Genomic DNA, 17,354 nt, shown 5'->3' with positions numbered 1-17,354 from the left:
TGACGCCAATCCGGAACCCCACCACACCACCCCAGGTAAGATACAACGCCACCCATATTGCAACCAGGGGCATAGTGGAGCGCACATTCGGAGTGTTCAAGTCACGTTTCCGCTCCCTTGACCGCTCTGGTGGGCAACTACTCTATGCACCACCAGTAGTGTGCAGGATCAGTGTGGCAGCATGTGTCCTGCACAATGTTGCAACACGGCAGGGCCTCCCGGTGAACATGGTGGTGCCCCCACATCCCCAACCACAGGCACAGATGCTGCCCATGGGAGGGGACAGGGCACGTGGCGAGGAAGCCCGGACCCAGCTTGTGGCCACATTTTTCACCTAAACTCCCACCCCTGCGGAGTGCACACAGGCCTGGCACATACCAGGTGACAATCGATGATGACAAAGAGACAGTCAACTGTCAGAACCCTACCACCCTGAGATAGTTGCCATGGAAGTGCCACATCGTCTGCATCCCTAGCTACACAAGCTATCCCGTGTGACCAAAAGGCACACATATGACATATGACATGATATGGACTATGCACAAGTATTTCAAGGTGCGATGAGGCAGGGAGGGGGGAACAAGGGAAGACAGACAACGGTACTACTAGGCCAGGTGTCATTGAGATTGTGCAAATGCAGGGGTAGGGGGAAGGGAAAAGTGCAAGGGGAAGGGGGGGTGCAGTACAGGGGAAGTAGACCAAAAAAAAAATACATAGGTCGGCTGGTGGCAACTGCAAAGGTAAGTGCAGACAAGTGCTGGGAAGGGTGGGCTGTAGGGATAGAGAGACAGTACCGCAGTGCAGGGGTTGCCAGGGAGGCAGTGCAAGTGGAGAGTGGCTGGGCCAGGGACCGAGGTCGTTGAGAGTGGCCCAGTTGCAGCTCCAGTGCAGTTCCAGTGAAGAATTCTGCAAGGGAGAGGCAGAGAGAAAGCAGAAGCAAAGAGGAAGGTCTTGAGGTGCTTCCGGAACTGGAGATGGTTCCCCTCAAGTTCAAGTGAGGCAGGAAGGCTGTTCCAGAGGGAGGGCCCTGTCGCGGAGAGAGATCTACCCTCAGCTAGTTGCTCTGAGAAGCGGATGACCCTGACATGCAAGGTGTGCATCACACACACCTTCAAAACTGGCCATGGCCATCACTGTCATGTCACTCAAACCCTCCCAAACCACAACATGACATGGCAAGCAATACCCATACACCAACACAGTAACGATAAGGTACACATTGCCATGTCCTAAATGTACAGTGGCATCAGACAATGATGCCTGACCCGGAATCAGATGAAATGACAGACCAACAAAATCTCCCACCCAAAATAAGTCATTTCCAAATGCATTACAAGAGTCCTAGACATAACATAACAATGAATGCTTGTCTACATGCACATTGTGCATTGCAAAATCAACACTGCAGCTCATGTGTGCTGTGTCCTACTCCTGCAACACACTGCTCAGCGCACAGCACAGTGAACAGCCATTGTGTGTGATGCACACCCTGAGCATCACATCTAAGTGACAGACCACATCAAACAGCAAATCAGGCATGTACAGGATCCATAATCTGTCACAGAACATGTGCTGCAGGGACACAGTGAGCACCAGAAGGCAAACAGTGTACACGTGGATATGCAAGGGTGGGAGTACATGTAGTGCATCAGAGTGCAAGTGTGTGGTTCTGCAAGGACATGCACTCCACATATGCATGTGCACTCAAGTGACCATTAGTGTTCTCTACACATCACATGTGAACATTCACCATGTGTACACCCCAGCATGTCAAACCACAACTATACCATTGCACCTGAAAGGAAAACACAACACATGAACAGGCATTGATCAGCAGAACACAACATGTACATAGGATACCACCATTACAATGTCAGAGTTCCCATCACACTGCAGGGCAAGGCAACTATCAACAACAACCCCCCCTCCCTCACAAATGACCATGACCCACTGAACAACTGCACCTGGGTCATGGAGCCTTCAAACCTCAATTCCACCTGGCCACAGGATCACCTTTACCCTTCATCACCATCCACACCTTGTGTGTAAAAAGGTGTCTGCACCCTCATAATCCACACTCATGTCCAAAATCACAAAATTCAAGCCAGAAAAACGAACCAGAACACCCTCCAGTAGATGACTTGACGTACCAGTACCTCACAAAGGCCAAGTACTACCACAATGATGGAACAACCAAGGTAGCACAGTAAAACAATGTCACAACAGGATGTGAAACATGTGTGGTACATGACATAGGATGATGCACCATGAACGGATGTGTACTGTCACAGGTCCCCTGTACAGGCGCGGGAGTGTCACAAAACAACCACCCCCACCATGTCCCGGGTGCCTGCAAGGTCAAACTCACACAGGCCCCTGAGACCCTGGTGGGGAAGGAGGTTCAGGGATATGCAGTCGGGACAGGTGTTGACACACTGGATGACTGGAATGAGTGGCAGGAGAGGGGAGGAGGAATGACACATGAAACTAGCGAATGCACGAAAATGTAATACCTGCATGAACACATACACAATCCAAACAAACTTGGACATCATTCTCATGGCCTTCTGTAGTCCAGGCTCAGGAGGGGTACGAACCAACCACCCCCTCTAGGGTTTTGGCGCCTGCAAGTTCGGGGCTTACACAGGCATCCGTAACCCCAGCGGGGAAAGAGGGTCAGGGAACGTTGCTTGGATAGGTACGGGAAGCAGGAACACCGGGTAGAGGGTACAGGGTTCAAAATTGCATAGGAGTACGGGTTATTAGGGAGAAAAAAACATACCAAATTGAACCACACATACATCCATGCATTAGTACACTCCCCAGCAAGCATATGCAGAGCAGTTCGAAAGAAAAACAACAAGACACTTAGCTCTGGTTTTGAGTGCTGGCCTCCTGCCTGCGCACTCTCAGGTCCGGTTACAGGAGCACTGCAATGCTGCAAAGAGAGCCACAGTCAACAACCTGTACGTGCCAATTATACAAAAACACAACACCAAACATGCCCCATAGCAACAAACTACTCCACAAAGAGACAATCTGGTGTAGATGCTTCGTACCCATATATAACATCACCCCTGTGACGGGTCATACACAGCCAATGCAGTAAGTCAGCCGCCGGTGGGTGCGTGGCAAATGGAACACCAATGTGTCACAATTCACACAACATGCAATGTTCCCTGGGTAAGCAGACAGACCCATATAGCCAGCCATGACTTCTGAGCAAGTTGCGTACCACCATGGCCGAAACAAAGTTGGCAGTGCATTTATCATAAAGTACATGGAAAAGACATGCACTGCACCAGAGAATGTCCCTTGCTGTATGTCCCTGTGAGCTGCCCCTTTCCATGTCTCGGAAGGCTACATGGTTGATACAAGTGCCTCAATGGACCTTGGTGTACCGGAGGGTATGTGCCACTGCCCCTGCATGTGTCCGAGACAACCCTACTATCAACAGCCATCAGTCCACCAACACATCTGAGCTGCATTGTATGCTTCAACACCAATATTCGTCTAAGCTCACCCTCAGTGCTGTGACTAAGCCTGCATGTGCAACTCGCCTGGTGCAAGCTTTGCTGTGTCGTGGCCGCCCTGTGCTGCTCACCTTGCCTGGAGTTCCTTGGAACATGTCAGCAGTTCTAGGATGTGGGTCTGCAATCCCTGTGCCTCTGCTTGTGCACACATGTGCATGTGGGCACCAACAAACGTGTCCACAATTCCGTCGTCCAATGGGCCATGTCTGCTGGCAAAGGTGCTCTGGAGGCTCATCCGCCTGCAGAAAGGGCATGACACACATGATTAATGCTTCAAAGTCACCTGTGTGTGTCTCATCAGGCATCTCATTACTTGACCATGTCAGAGAGTCACATCACAAATCACACCATCAGTCCGTCTTTCACATCCAAAGTTTGGAACACTATCTACAGCATGAATTGCAACAAGCATGTGTACAGTAAAGATATGAAACATACTTCACAATGCATAGCAATTAATGTACACATTAATCATGACACACCCCACCTAGCAAAAGCTGAACAGTGGACAATAACACCAAAATCATCCCCACTAGGGGTGTCAACACAAGTCACACAGCACCAGACATGCCACAGATATGACAGTCCAAAGCCCTTGTGTAAAATTCTGTAACACCGAACCATCCTTGCGAGCCCATGGATAAGGGAGGCAGGAGTGGCATATGTGAGTCAAGGACCCAAAGCAGCAAACACATACACAAGACAAGCCTGAAGGGCCCAGCTGGAACAGGCAGTGGATGCCTTCAAAAGCCACAAAGCACCGCACCGTCACATGAAAGCACAATAGACTAGCAATTTTAAACTAAATCAACTATTAACTAATTACACTAACAATGGAAAACCTACATTACCTAATTAAACTAACTATCAAACAGAAACTTAATTAACTAAACTAAAAGAAAAATCAAAAATGGCCACATACGACCCGGGGGGGGAGGGGAGGCACCCAGGAGGGGGGAGGTACAGGGTGCTGCTCTACATCCACATGCGATGATGCTGAGCTAAAAAAAAACCCTCCGTGGGCTCAACGCCTACACAGCCCGACCTATGTGGGAGATAGATGGTCGTCCGAGTCTGGCTCATCCTGTAAAGGAGGACGTGGCACAGTAGCCTGGCCACGCCTAGCCGCAGCTTGCCCATCGTCGGCAGCAAGTCTGCCGGACGGGTGAGCCTGGTTCTGTGTGGCAATGTGACGTAGGTCTGCATGCAGAACCTCATGTGATACATGTGCTTCCTCTTGCAAGGTAGCACGTGTAACACGGAGTTCCTCCTGCAAGGCCTGGCTGGACAACCGCTGCACCTCCCGGCAAGCCTGTAGCTCAGCCTAGATGCTACGCTCAAGCTGTGCAAACCTCTCCTCTGCCTGCTGCCTCTGGGACATCATAAGGACACCCAGAGTGGATCTGAGGGAAGCATACTCCTCCCTCAGGGCATCCATGTGCGCCTCTACGTGAGCAGCAATTGCTTGACGCAGAGACAACATTTCAGCCTGGCGTGCCCTGTATGAGGCCGCCATGCCCAGCCTGAGCGAGCGGGCCTTGGACCGTGCTGCCTGCTGCTGGAGAAGCACCTGCCTAGCAGGCGGGAGCACAGATCGGGCCACACACTCCATGCTCTCAGCGATGTTCTCCATTGCTGCCCCCTGCCGTTGGAATTGGCAGTCATGTCTGCTCCCACTCAGTATACAGCGGTTGCGCGCGGCAACCGCGTTGCCGGGCTTGACCCCTGCGGGACCCAAGGACCGGGGGTCCTCGCTGTGCTGGCACCGCCCACGGCTGCATGACTACATGCCCCGTCGACGTGATGTCCCAGGCACATCATTGACTGGTGTGGAGGGTGACCCTGTGTCCCGATCCACCACGGGCGGAGGAACCAAGACTGTCTGATCCCTCAGTGCAGGGGTCGCAGACAGAGGAGTGTCCACATCAGAATCACTCACCCCTGACACATGGACTTGATGCTAATCCAACTCAACATGGACGTCAGAGTCGTCATCAAGGCTGGACTCATAGGCAGCCAGAGACAAGATGGACTGCAGCACTTGGGGGTTTTCGTGGCCTACCACCCCACGACCCCCACTAGTGCCGGGTTGATGTGGTGTTACCAACCCTGTGTCTGGCATGACAACACCATCCTCCGCCTCCATTGCGTCATCACCTGAAAAATAGAGAGAAAAAAGGTCAATACACATGTCAGAAGCACACAACACACACACACACACACCGACAGCAAACGCATCCGGCAGACATGTGACACACAACATATAACCTGGCATGCATGCTGGGTCAACTTTGAATAGCTTCTGTGATCAGACCTGTTGAAAGGTGGCAGTTTCCATGGAAGTGGGTCTATGCAGTGCAGAAAATGTGTACGCCACTCACTACCTACATGTACAAGGACTCCATGGTGTGTGCCAGGAAATGTGAAGGCAGTGCAATGTCAAATTCAGACATCACGTGCATTGTGCATTCAATGTGTACCATACCTAGAAGCCAAGCACCCCTCCACCCCAGTACCATGCCTAGCATGGTATCAAAAGGCTGACCATACACCTGTGTATTGACAGGCAGTGTTGACTGGCATCAACAGCTTAATGTGATTCAAATGACAACACTGCAAATGATGCTGGGACAGTAGTCAGGACACATGATGAAAACTCTGGAGGCCGCCCACGTGTGAAGAAGACACAACAAGAGTTGGACAGAGTCATTGGCCATTGAACAGGCTGAGGCCTGTGAGCCACACAGATTGTCAGAGCCTAAACATGTGTGCAACGCAGGACTGAGCCACAGTTGACATGGGAAGGCTGATGAGATGGCAGGCAATGTATGTAACCAAGGACTTGTATTACAGTGATCATCCAGTCAAGGACACATAGGGGCATGCGTGCAATGCACATGGAGCATGAATGGGCACTCATGTCCCTGCGGGACATCTGACCCATGCACAGTACAAGTGAGGTACCCTGCATCGAGTACTAAGGCTGTACCACACGGCATATGTCTGGCAGATTCTACGCTGGAAGTTAGCATCTACACAGGACACATGAACAAGAAAGTACACATTGGCAAGATTGAAGCAGACCAATGCAAAGGTGGAACTGGGGTGCAGAGTGGCGGAGGAGGGGCAAGGGAGCATGCCTAAATGGAGTCCCGCATGCAGGCAGAGGTGACATGCATGAGGGAAGCATTGCATTACTTACACATCAGAACCATGTACACGTCACATGTAACAGCAATCATGCACAACACATCCCACAAGTGAAACACACAGGTCCTCAACAAACACGCATCAACACTCACTGGACTGCGCATCAAAGTCCAGCATCTCTCCCACTACTTCGACCAATTCAGGTGGTATGAACTCCGCAATGAGAGCCTCATGCGGAGTGAGCTCTTCCTCCTCTGGTGCAGGCCCACCTCCAGTCTCCAGAGTGAAGTTGTAATTAGAGGCACGCTTAGCCTTAGTGCTGCACTTGATGTCATTCCAACGCTTTTTGCACTCTTGCGCCGTGCGCACCTCATGGCCGAATGAACTGACATGTTCCGCAACATGCTTCCAGTGGGTGTCACGTTGGGAAGCCGTAGTCTGTCTATTGGCACCCACTAGCATGTCACGGCTGTGGCCCCGCACGTACTCCACGAGGAAGTTCAGTTCCTGCTTACAGAAAGGCTTCTTCCTCGATGTGCAGGAGGTCGTGGCTGTGTGTGGGGTCCCAGCCTGTGCTGCAGTTGCAACCTTCCTCCTCTTGGACTGTGGCGCAGACCCTGGCTGGCTAATGCCGCCCTGACCAGTATGGCCAGTGGGTTCGGTGGATTGAGCCAAGGGAGTGGCAGGTGGAGGGATGTCCAAAGGCCTGACTTGTGTCAGTGGCAGCTGGGTGCCCACTAATGGACCCAGCGCAGCAACATCAGCTGTGGCAGGGTCATTGACCGCAACGGTCCTGAATGACAGACTCACAACCGGGGTGCTGTTGGGTGCATCTGCCCCTGCACTTGCCAACACCCGGCTGTTCAGGGCAGCAGATGACATGACTGCCCCAGGGACACGTGTCTTGGTCTGAGCAGCCCGGCGTGCCCCTATGGTTTCCCCCCTGGCCTGTTGGAGATCTACCAAGGGCTCTTCAAGTGCCAACGCAGCCTGCACTGGCAGACCCTGAGCCTGGGTGGCGGTGTCCACAGCTGCACCTGCAGCTACCACTACCCTTGGGCCCGTGGCAGTCGATGGAACGGACTGCCGGGTCGAACGGGTGCCAGTGCCAGATGCAGGAGCCGCATCCCCCGGAACCACAGGGGGTGGTGGCATGACTGCACCGACACATGGCACAACATTGTGCTAAAGTGGCGCACCCCTGCCTCTTCCCCCTCTGTGGCCGTCCTGGACACCCTGGAGTCCCCCTACTCCCTGGTCACCACGGCCACATCCCCGACCATGCCCGCCACGAGGAGGACGCCCAGCTGAGGTGCCCATCACCTTTGGTGGCCTCCCAACCATGGCACTGATGTAGTAGTGCTGGCACAGATGGAGTGGTGCCAATGGGAGGTGTACACCACAATTGACCTGGGCAATTGGGGTGGAGGGGGTGGGAAGCAAGATGTTAACAGCCCCCCTGCACCTGCAAGGCTGTATGTGACCCCGGTGATGTGTGACGGGTCACGCAACGTTCAGGCACCCTAAAACTGCAGTAAAACCGTGCACGCAACCCTGCAGCCTACGTGCATGGATTCAACCTCCCGCAGTATGCGGTGGCACCCAGTAACACGAATAACGCGTACGCGTGGGACACGCAGGCTACTATGACATCGAAAACAGGTGCGATACACAGGGGCACCCACAGTGGGAAAAAGAGCGTGTGCGACTTACCGTCTGACTAGCGCGATGCATAAAAACATGCATAGCCAATACCCCCGCCAAAAGAAGAGATATGTCCTTGATAGCTGTGAAGTTGTGATGCCGCGCGAAACAACAGGAAGCAGCAACACACGTCGGTCTCCACAAAAGGCACGTACAGTGAACTGTGCTGAGGGAAACGCACACGCGCGTCACGTCACTTACGCGCATGGGCCCTTTCCTCGTATTACACGCAGACGTGCAGTTTTTCACGCGCGCTGAAATGCCCATGCACGCCTGTACGCGTCACGTCACAGGGGCGCTTGCGCTTGAGGGGCCTTCTGTCCAATGAAATTGCGTATGCGTGCAGACGTGCTTACGCGCTAAGGGCCTTTCCTCGAATTACACGCTGACATGCCGAATTTTCACGTGCCAAATCACTCCGTATCAAGCTGGCCACGCGTAAGCACACGGAAGACCACACTCCTGCCCAAAAGGCCGAACTACTGCCCCCCAGAGCCCTGAGCACGCTCCCACCTGCCATCTGCTGCTGCCTGACTGCCTGCTGCCCACGTGCCCTGCCATTTGCTGCCTGCACATCAGCCAGAGGTGCTGTTGCTGTGACCACCCCTGCTGGAACTGAAGACTCCCGACTGGGATTCCATCGCTCCACAGCCCAACCCCAGGACCCAGTTTCCCACCCACTCCTGCCTCTGGGGTTGTCATGTCGGGGCAAACACCATCTGAGACCACTGACAACCCCCGGCCAGAGAGGCAGAGGGGCACCAGCTTCAGTGCCACCGAAGTTGGTGTCCTGGTGGAGCAAGTCCTGGGGCAGTATGATGCCCTCTTCGGAAGTTCCCGCGCCGACAAGGAAGGACGGACTCGGATCTGGACTGACATTGTGACTGCCATCAATGCGGAGGTGTGGCAGTCCGCGACTTCCAACATGTCAAGAAGCGCTGGGAGGACTTCAGGTCCAGGACCCTGAACAAGGCCCAGCGCCTCTTGAAGGCAGCAGATGCCAAGGGTTGCCGGGGCCACTTGTCGGAAGAACAGATGAGGGTCCTGGAACGCATATCCCCAGCGCCCCACGTCCAGGTCCTTGAGAGGCAGACCCGTCTGGAGTCGAGCGGTAAGTGTACATGCATCCTGATTGTGAGCTGTGCGTGTGGTGATTTTTCAGTAGTGTGCAGGTTGCACATCTGTTTGTATGGGGTCGAGTATGGGTGGGGGTGTACAGGGCCGTGGGGCTAACACATGCAAGGGCTGGAATGTGTGAGACATGGATGGTGCTTGTGTGTGTAGGCTTGCATGCCAAATGCAGTTGTATGGGCACACATGTTTGGATGAATGTGTATGTAAGTAGACATGTCCGTGATGTCACGCATGTATGTTGTTTTCAGCTGCATGTATTAGCACATGTGCATCTGTGTGTATTCAACAAGGGTGCAACAGTGATGCAACATGGATGCATGTGACAGCGGTATGTGGAAGCCTGATCGGCAGAGGTGACATGGATGCCCATCTGAACACTGCGACACTTGGCAGAGGTGTACACATGCATGCAAGTGTGGTGGTGTGTGTACATGTGTGGTGCACTTCCTGTGTTGCATGTGATGTCTGGCTCACTTTTGCCTGCTCATGCTGTTGTATGTGTATGGATGGTGCTGGCAGTTGCGATATGGCTGTGGAATGGCTCATGTGTGCGAGTTGAAATGACATGTGTGTTGGGGATTGTGATGACATGTCTGAGGTTTGCCAATGCCACTCATGTACAACTGTCATGTGTGTATGTGTCCATTGTACAGTGCCCTGATGCCTGTGTTTTATTTCTCCCTGTCTGGAACGTCAACTGATGAAGAGGGCGGAGAAGGTGCTGTGGAGCACAGCGGCGGGGATCCCACCGCCAGCCGGAGACACAAGGCCCGGCTCCCCTCCCATGTTGTCATCTCGTCGGGGAGTGAGGAGTCCGGTGCAGCATCCCAGGCCACAGCTGCTGGGGGGAGGTCCAAGAGGCAGAGGTTGGAGTTGGACTCCTCGGCAGCAGAAGGGGCAGTTTGACCCCACAGGGCCCAACGGGGGAAGATGGCACGGAGTCATCCAGGTTGGTGGGGGGTTTGGTGGAGGAGGAGGCCGTGCAAGCAACAGAGACGGTGTCTGGAGGTGGGGATCCCACTGGTGCTAGTGGTGCAGTGCAGGACCAGGGACAGGAGGCAGCACAGGCCGCCGCCGAGGTGCCTGTGTGCAAACCTGTCCCTGATCCTGTCCCTGCATCATCTTGCACCAGCAGGGATGCCTACGTCCAGACCCGTTTTCAGGCAGGGGATGAGCTCACGACAACTGGCCTTCCTCTGCCTGCGGACGTGGCTATCCGGGTTCGGGTTAAGCCTGTTCTGACTGGTGTGGCGTTGCGTCAACGGGCCATGCGAGGTGACCTGCAGTCTTTTCATGAGGAGACTGCACGTCATCTCAAATGGCTCGTTGACCACGTCAGCCTGCTGGGACAGGTCACCCAGGCCGTATTCCTCCGTATGATGGGGCTTGCTATGACCCCCTCCTCAACTGAACCCCTACGCGCCAGTCGTCCTCCGTGCCATCTTCCCACCCATCAGTCACCTGGGTGCCCTGTGGAGCTGCCTCTGACGGTGCGGCCAGGCTGGTGGAGGAGGCATCCCTGCCACAGTCGGGAGTCGGACGTCCAGCAGTGGTGGCCACATCAACGACTGCACCCCAGCCAGCGGAGGATGTGCAGGCAGCAGGAGGCAGTGCACGGGCAGAGGCACAGCAGCAGCAGCAACGTGGTGGGAGCCATGAAGGCTCGGCGCCTTCAACATCGGAGGGGCAGGCATCGGCCGGAGGGCAGGAGGACCCAGGACAGAGAGTGTCTTCCGTGTGGCAGCGGTTGGGCCACGCCATAGATGCGGAGCGGCAGTGGGCGGAAGAGGCACGGCTCACAATGGTCAGGGCGGAGAACTCCAAGCGGAGGGCCCTGAGGCGGGCCGAGTGCCTCGAGGCAATCCGCAGGGGTTTGGAGGTGGACACGTCGACAGCCCTGCAGACCCTCGGGGCCATGGAGGAGGACCGCCTCCGGGACATTGAGCAGGAGTTCGATGATGCCCTAGCCCGGGACATCCAAAAGTGAGCCGTTTCCTTTTTTTGGATTTATTTTGGACCTTTTGGACATTGGCCACATTTTTGTATATAGTTTATTTTATTAGTTAGTGTAGTTAGATAGGTTTCATTTCTTTTGTTGGGATAATGGACCCTGACTTGTTCGTATGTACATAGTTCACTGTTGGATTGTATTTTTCTTTCACATTTTAACCATGGAGCAATGGCTTTCAATTTTATTTCCCATAGGATTTTGTTTTGTGGACAGTGACTTTGGACACCATTACTTTGGATTATGATTTTTGCTTTTGCCTTTTTTCACGGACATGCTTCTTTTCATTTTTGTACATTACCATTTCTGTTTCTTTATTTTTGATTCTCTTTATTTTTCCTTTAATACATATTTCTTTAGTGAACTTCAATGTGTGGTATCTCATTGGTTTCATGCATATCATGATATGGGTTTTGAGATTCACTGGACCCACTGGGTGTATGTGAGGGAAATGTGTTTGTTTCGGAACTTGCAATTGGTGTTCTGTCATGTAATTGCCAATTATGAGTGGGTGGATGCAATACTCGGGTGGGTGTTTTGCATTTGGAGGCTGACCATAGGGACCAGGGATCTAGATTGTGATGACATGTTGGCTGGGGAACATGAGTTGGACATGGGTGGGGGCCTGCTGGCAGGTGCCCCACAGTGCTGGGGGGTGGGGGGTGGGAGACATGGGTGGGGGCCTGGTGGAGGGTGACCCTGCAATGCTGGGGGGTGGGGGTGGTGGGAGACATGGGTGGGGGCCTGGTGGAGGCTGCCCCTGGTGGCTGGGGGTGCAGGGGGACATGCGTTGGTGGGCAGTAGTGCAAGTTGACATGTGGGTTGGCTGGGGGGCATGGCCATGGTGGATGGGGTGCCTGCAGGATATGTGCAGGGTAGGCCCCTGTGGTGTGAGCCACCTGCAGGGGCCGTGGAGGGTGTAGAGGGAACACCTGGGAGGACCCACACGTGCAATTCACGTGTGGTGCTCCCCGCACACCCCTGTAATACACGTACCCTGATGGAATCGCGTGTGGAACTTCCCGCGCACCCCTGGAATACACGTACCCTGCTGATGTTGCGTGTGATACTTCCCCCGCACCCCGAAATACACGTACCCTGATGAGATCGCGTGTGGAACTTCCCACGCACCCCTGTAATACACGTACCCTGATGGAATCGCGTGTGGAACTTCCTGCGCACCCCTGGAATACACGTACCCTGCTGATGTCACGTGTGACACTTCCCCCGCACCCCTGAAATACACGTACCCTGATGAAATCGCGTGTGGTACTTCCCGTGCACCCCTGTAATACACGTACCCTGATGGAATCGCGTGTGGAACTTCCCGCGCACCCCTGGAATACACGTACCCTGCTGATGTCGCGTGTGACACTTCCCCCGCACCCTGAAATACACGTACCCTGATGAAATCGCGTGTGGTACTTCCCGCGCACCCCTGAAATACACGTACCCTGTTGGAATCGCGTGTGGAACTTCCCGCGCACCCCTGGAATACACATACCCTGCTGAAATTGCGTGTGGAACTTCCCGCGCACCCCTGAAATACAGGTACCCTGCGGAAATCGCGTGTGGAACTTCCCGCGCACCCCTGAAATACACGTACCCTGCGGAAATTGCGTGTAGAACTTCCCGCGCACCCCTGAAATACGCATACCCTGCTCGCACGGGGCCAATCGCGTGTGGAACTTCCCGCGCACCCCTGAAATACACATACCCTGCTGAAATCGCGTGTGGAACTTCCCACGTACCCCTGAAATACACGTACCCTGTGGAAATCACGTGTGGAACTTCCCGCGCACCCCTGAAATACACATACCCTGCGAAAATCGCATGTAGAACTTCCCGCGCACCCCTGAAATACACGTACCCTGCTCGCACGGGGCCAATCGCGTGTGGAACTTCCCGCGTACCCCTGAAATACACGAACCCTGCTGAAATTGCGTGTGGAACTTCCCGCGCACCCCTGAAATACACGTACCCTGCGGAAATCGCGTGTGGAACTTCCCGCGCACCCCTGAAATACGCGTACCCTGCTTGCACGGGGCCAATCGCGTGAGGTACTTCCCCCGCACCCCAGTGATACACGTAGCCCGCTTGCCGTGCTGGTACAGGGTTAGCGCAGCCCTTTGCGCTAGATTGGGGATTTTGATGGCTTTTCCCTGCGCGAGAGGCGTTCTTGGGGGCGTAACTGGCGCTGCTGCAGGGTCGCTGCGCCACTGTGCGCCACGGCTGGTTTTGGTGGCTGGAATCCATGAATACGCTGTGCGCGGAAATGGATTTTAGCGCACGCGGCTGGCGCAGGGATTCACACGCGCACACTGTGCGCCAGCCGCGTGCGCCACTTGTGCGCTGTATTCTATGAATTACCTCCTTATTTTTTAAAGTTCATCACTATGCAAGTAGCACAGTATGAGGATGTGCTGCTGCAGTGATTTCTATACCTCAAACAGGGATCGTTTTTCTTTTCTTTTTCGTTTTACCAGTGGAAGGGATTTTAAGCGCCTGTCAGAGTTAAATGTGCTCATAATGGGAGACTTTACTACAATACTGTCAGGAGTGGGTTCCTGACAATAATGTATAAAAAGGGACTGGCCACACATCTTTTGTGCTGCTGTCATGCCCCCTGAAATGCGCAGGTTACCTTTTAGAATAAAGAGGCCTTTGAATTTATAGATCAAAGAACATGAAACAAGTGGGTAGTGCTTGCCCTTTTATTTGAGCTGGGTCTTGATTTTTAGTCTATTTTGGTCCTATGTTATAATGTTTTCTTGTTTGGTTTGTTGTTTGTATTGTCTTGTTGTTAGTGTGCACTGAGGCCCATGAGAGTGTTGCGCTCTATAAGAAAAAAAGAAAAACAAGTGCATCCTCTGCACTTCATTAATTTGTTTGTTAGAATCTGACCTGTATATGGATAATTTGATATCTACCTTGAAAACACAATACTTGATGTTCTTATCATTGGTACTTCTCCACTTGTGTGCTGCTTCCTCCACCACGCCTGCCCTGTAACCCTGAAGCCTTGTTCACCTGTTTCTGATTTGCCAACCCATGTAATCCATTGAACTTGCTGCTTTTGCTTTATTCTTGAAATTCAAAGCTGGCTGTACTGGGAAGTCTGCTGGCACACCGGATTAACTACTTTGGGCCAAAACTCTCCACCTGCTTGTGTACTGACTCTTGCCTCCCCTGTCACACAGCCTCATTGCTAACTGTTTCCCCCTCCCACTTCACATGGTTCTTACTGTACATCTCATTTTTGCTTGCTTCTCTTGCCTACCCTTTTTATACTGCACTGCTGCCCTTTGGCAAAGTCAAATCTAGGTGGGCTTTTTAAATTATTTGTAAAGACCGGAGGGGGGTGTCTGTACTTCTGCTCTCTATATGGTAGAGGAGATGCACAGCGGACCCCAGCCAAGATTCTCTATTGTGGTCGCAATGGACGAGCAATCAAGGCCTAGCTTCTTAGGAGGTGTTGCAGGCTGGTTCTTAAGTACAGTGTAGTCCCCAAGTCCCCACAAAGGAATGTCCACACACTGTATTAGTTAAAACACAGTCTTTATATAATTAATATTCAAGGTTATGTACAATATCATGATAACTCACTTTGTACTCAGTAATCTATGATGGCAAGTATACAGTTCTAAATGGTACCACAATTCCTATTAGATCTCTTTAAAGTCCATCAACTGTACGTTTAAATGGCACACAAATCAATAAGAGGGAAGCAGCTGGTTACAACAAGTGGCAGAATACTGGCCCCGATACCTAGACACAGTTCTGTGTGGAGATCCCCCCACCTGGGAAACCTGTAGAATAAAGATATATCACAAGCCCAGTTCATATTTTGTTCACAAGAGACTTTCTAATAGTTCTGCAACCCCAGAGTACCTGGCTTTGTAGCGTTCCTCGTTGGGGAATCGACCGCCGTTCGTGAACGCCCTCCCTTTAATGTAGGAGTCTCGGGTGGTCGAACGTCCGAAGAAGAACAGGGTGAACTACGTCAGTGAAGTGGTAGCTTCTTTCCTAGCGGTGCTCGTAGTTCACCGTGTTCATCGCTGGTTGTTCAACGACATCATGGCTCCTGCCTTAAAGGGAGTGCACTCAAGAAGGCCCGTCGATTTCCCGATGAGGAACTCTGCAACACCAGGTACTCTGGGGTTGCTGAACTATTGGAAAGATTCTTATGAACAATTTATGGACTGGGCTTGTGATATATCTTTATTCTACAGGTTGCCCGGGTGGGGGGATCTCCACACGGAACTGTGTCTAACGGTAGAGGCCAGTATTCTGCCTATCGTTCTCATCATCTTTCTTTCCTCCTATATCTATTGTTGGTTTCCTTAATGAACTCATTTGTGTGACATTTAACCGTACAGTTGGTGCACTTTACTGAGATCTAATAGTAATAGTGGTACCACGTAGAACTGTATATTTGCCATTGTAGATAATTGAGCACAAAGTGAGTTATCGTGATACTGTACATAACCTTGATCATTAATTATATAAAGACTGTGTTTTAACTAATACAGTGTGTGGACATTCCTTTGTGGGTGCTTGGGGACTACACTGTACTTAAAGAATAGCCTGCTTAACCTCCTGAGAAACTAGGCCTTGATTGCTCGTCCATTGCTAACACATTAGAGAATCTTGGCTGGGTCCCTCTGTGCCTCTCCTCTACCATATAGAGAGCAGAAGTACAGACACCCCCTCCAGTCTTTACATCGGGCCAACAACCTGCTAGGGGAAAATGCCATAGTTTAGGGAAAAAGCAGGAAAATTACAGAAAAAAAGGTATGTGGTGGATATGGTTGGCTTGGTACGGCAATGGATTCTATGAATTTTGAGAAAAACAATGCTCTGCTACATTCTCCCGACTCTTGCAGTTCGGAAAGCACACATTTTTTTGTAGAGTTTCACAAAATAAGCAAAGCCACAATCCAAACACTGAGCCATGGTACACAGGAATTTTATGCTTACGGCCTGAACAGACGTACTTAGCATGTGCAAATCAGGAAAACCAAAGTGGTGAGGAACGGCAAGCATGCCTTTTTTGAAAGAGCTTAGGCAGACCTTTTCAAGGTTAGGTGACTTGTGCAGTTTACAAAAGTGTATGGTTCCTAAAGCAGTGATTAAATGTAGGGCACATTTGGGAAATGACAGGGTTGTTTGACAAAGGGCACCTGCAAATGGGTCGAAATGTTATGAAAACCACACAAACACAACACATGTCATACCTTCCCGTGTTCCCACAGGCATCCCGATGAAAACGGTACCTCACATGTGTGGGTGCACCTACCTGGGCAACAAAAGGGGAAAGCCAAAAATACCCCCAACCCCCTTTTCAGACAGCTGAATTTCACGATTTTTCCAGATGGGCACACCATACAGATATGGGCCTCAGGAATCTGACTTGCGCAAACCGGCCCAGAATGTATTACCCAGAAACCCCAGCAAAGTCCGAAATGTGGTCAAAAAACCAATTTTCTGCACATTTCACTCGGCTCACTCAGCGAAACATGCCGCCAACGACACATGACCTAACGTCGTGCATTCCCAAAGGTGTCCCGATGAAAAAAGTACATCACATTTGTGGGTGCACCTACCTGGGCGCCAAGGGGAAAGCCGAAAACACCCCCATCCCCAAGTCTTTTCAAATAGCTGAATTTCACATTTTTTCCACATGGGCACATCATACAGATATGGGCCTCGGGTGTCCAAGCCAAGAAGGGAAACAGGGAACCCCATGCTTTTACGAAAAGAGGCCACCCGTGGGAATCCGCATAGGTCTGATTTGCACAAATCGGCCCAGAATGTATTACCCA

The sequence above is a fragment of the Ambystoma mexicanum genome, chromosome 6q, assembly GCF_040938575.1.
Source record: "Ambystoma mexicanum isolate Mex_15411 chromosome 6q, UKY_AmexF1_1, whole genome shotgun sequence".
NCBI lineage: Eukaryota > Metazoa > Chordata > Amphibia > Caudata > Ambystomatidae > Ambystoma > Ambystoma mexicanum.
This window is presented reverse-complemented; position numbering follows the sequence as displayed.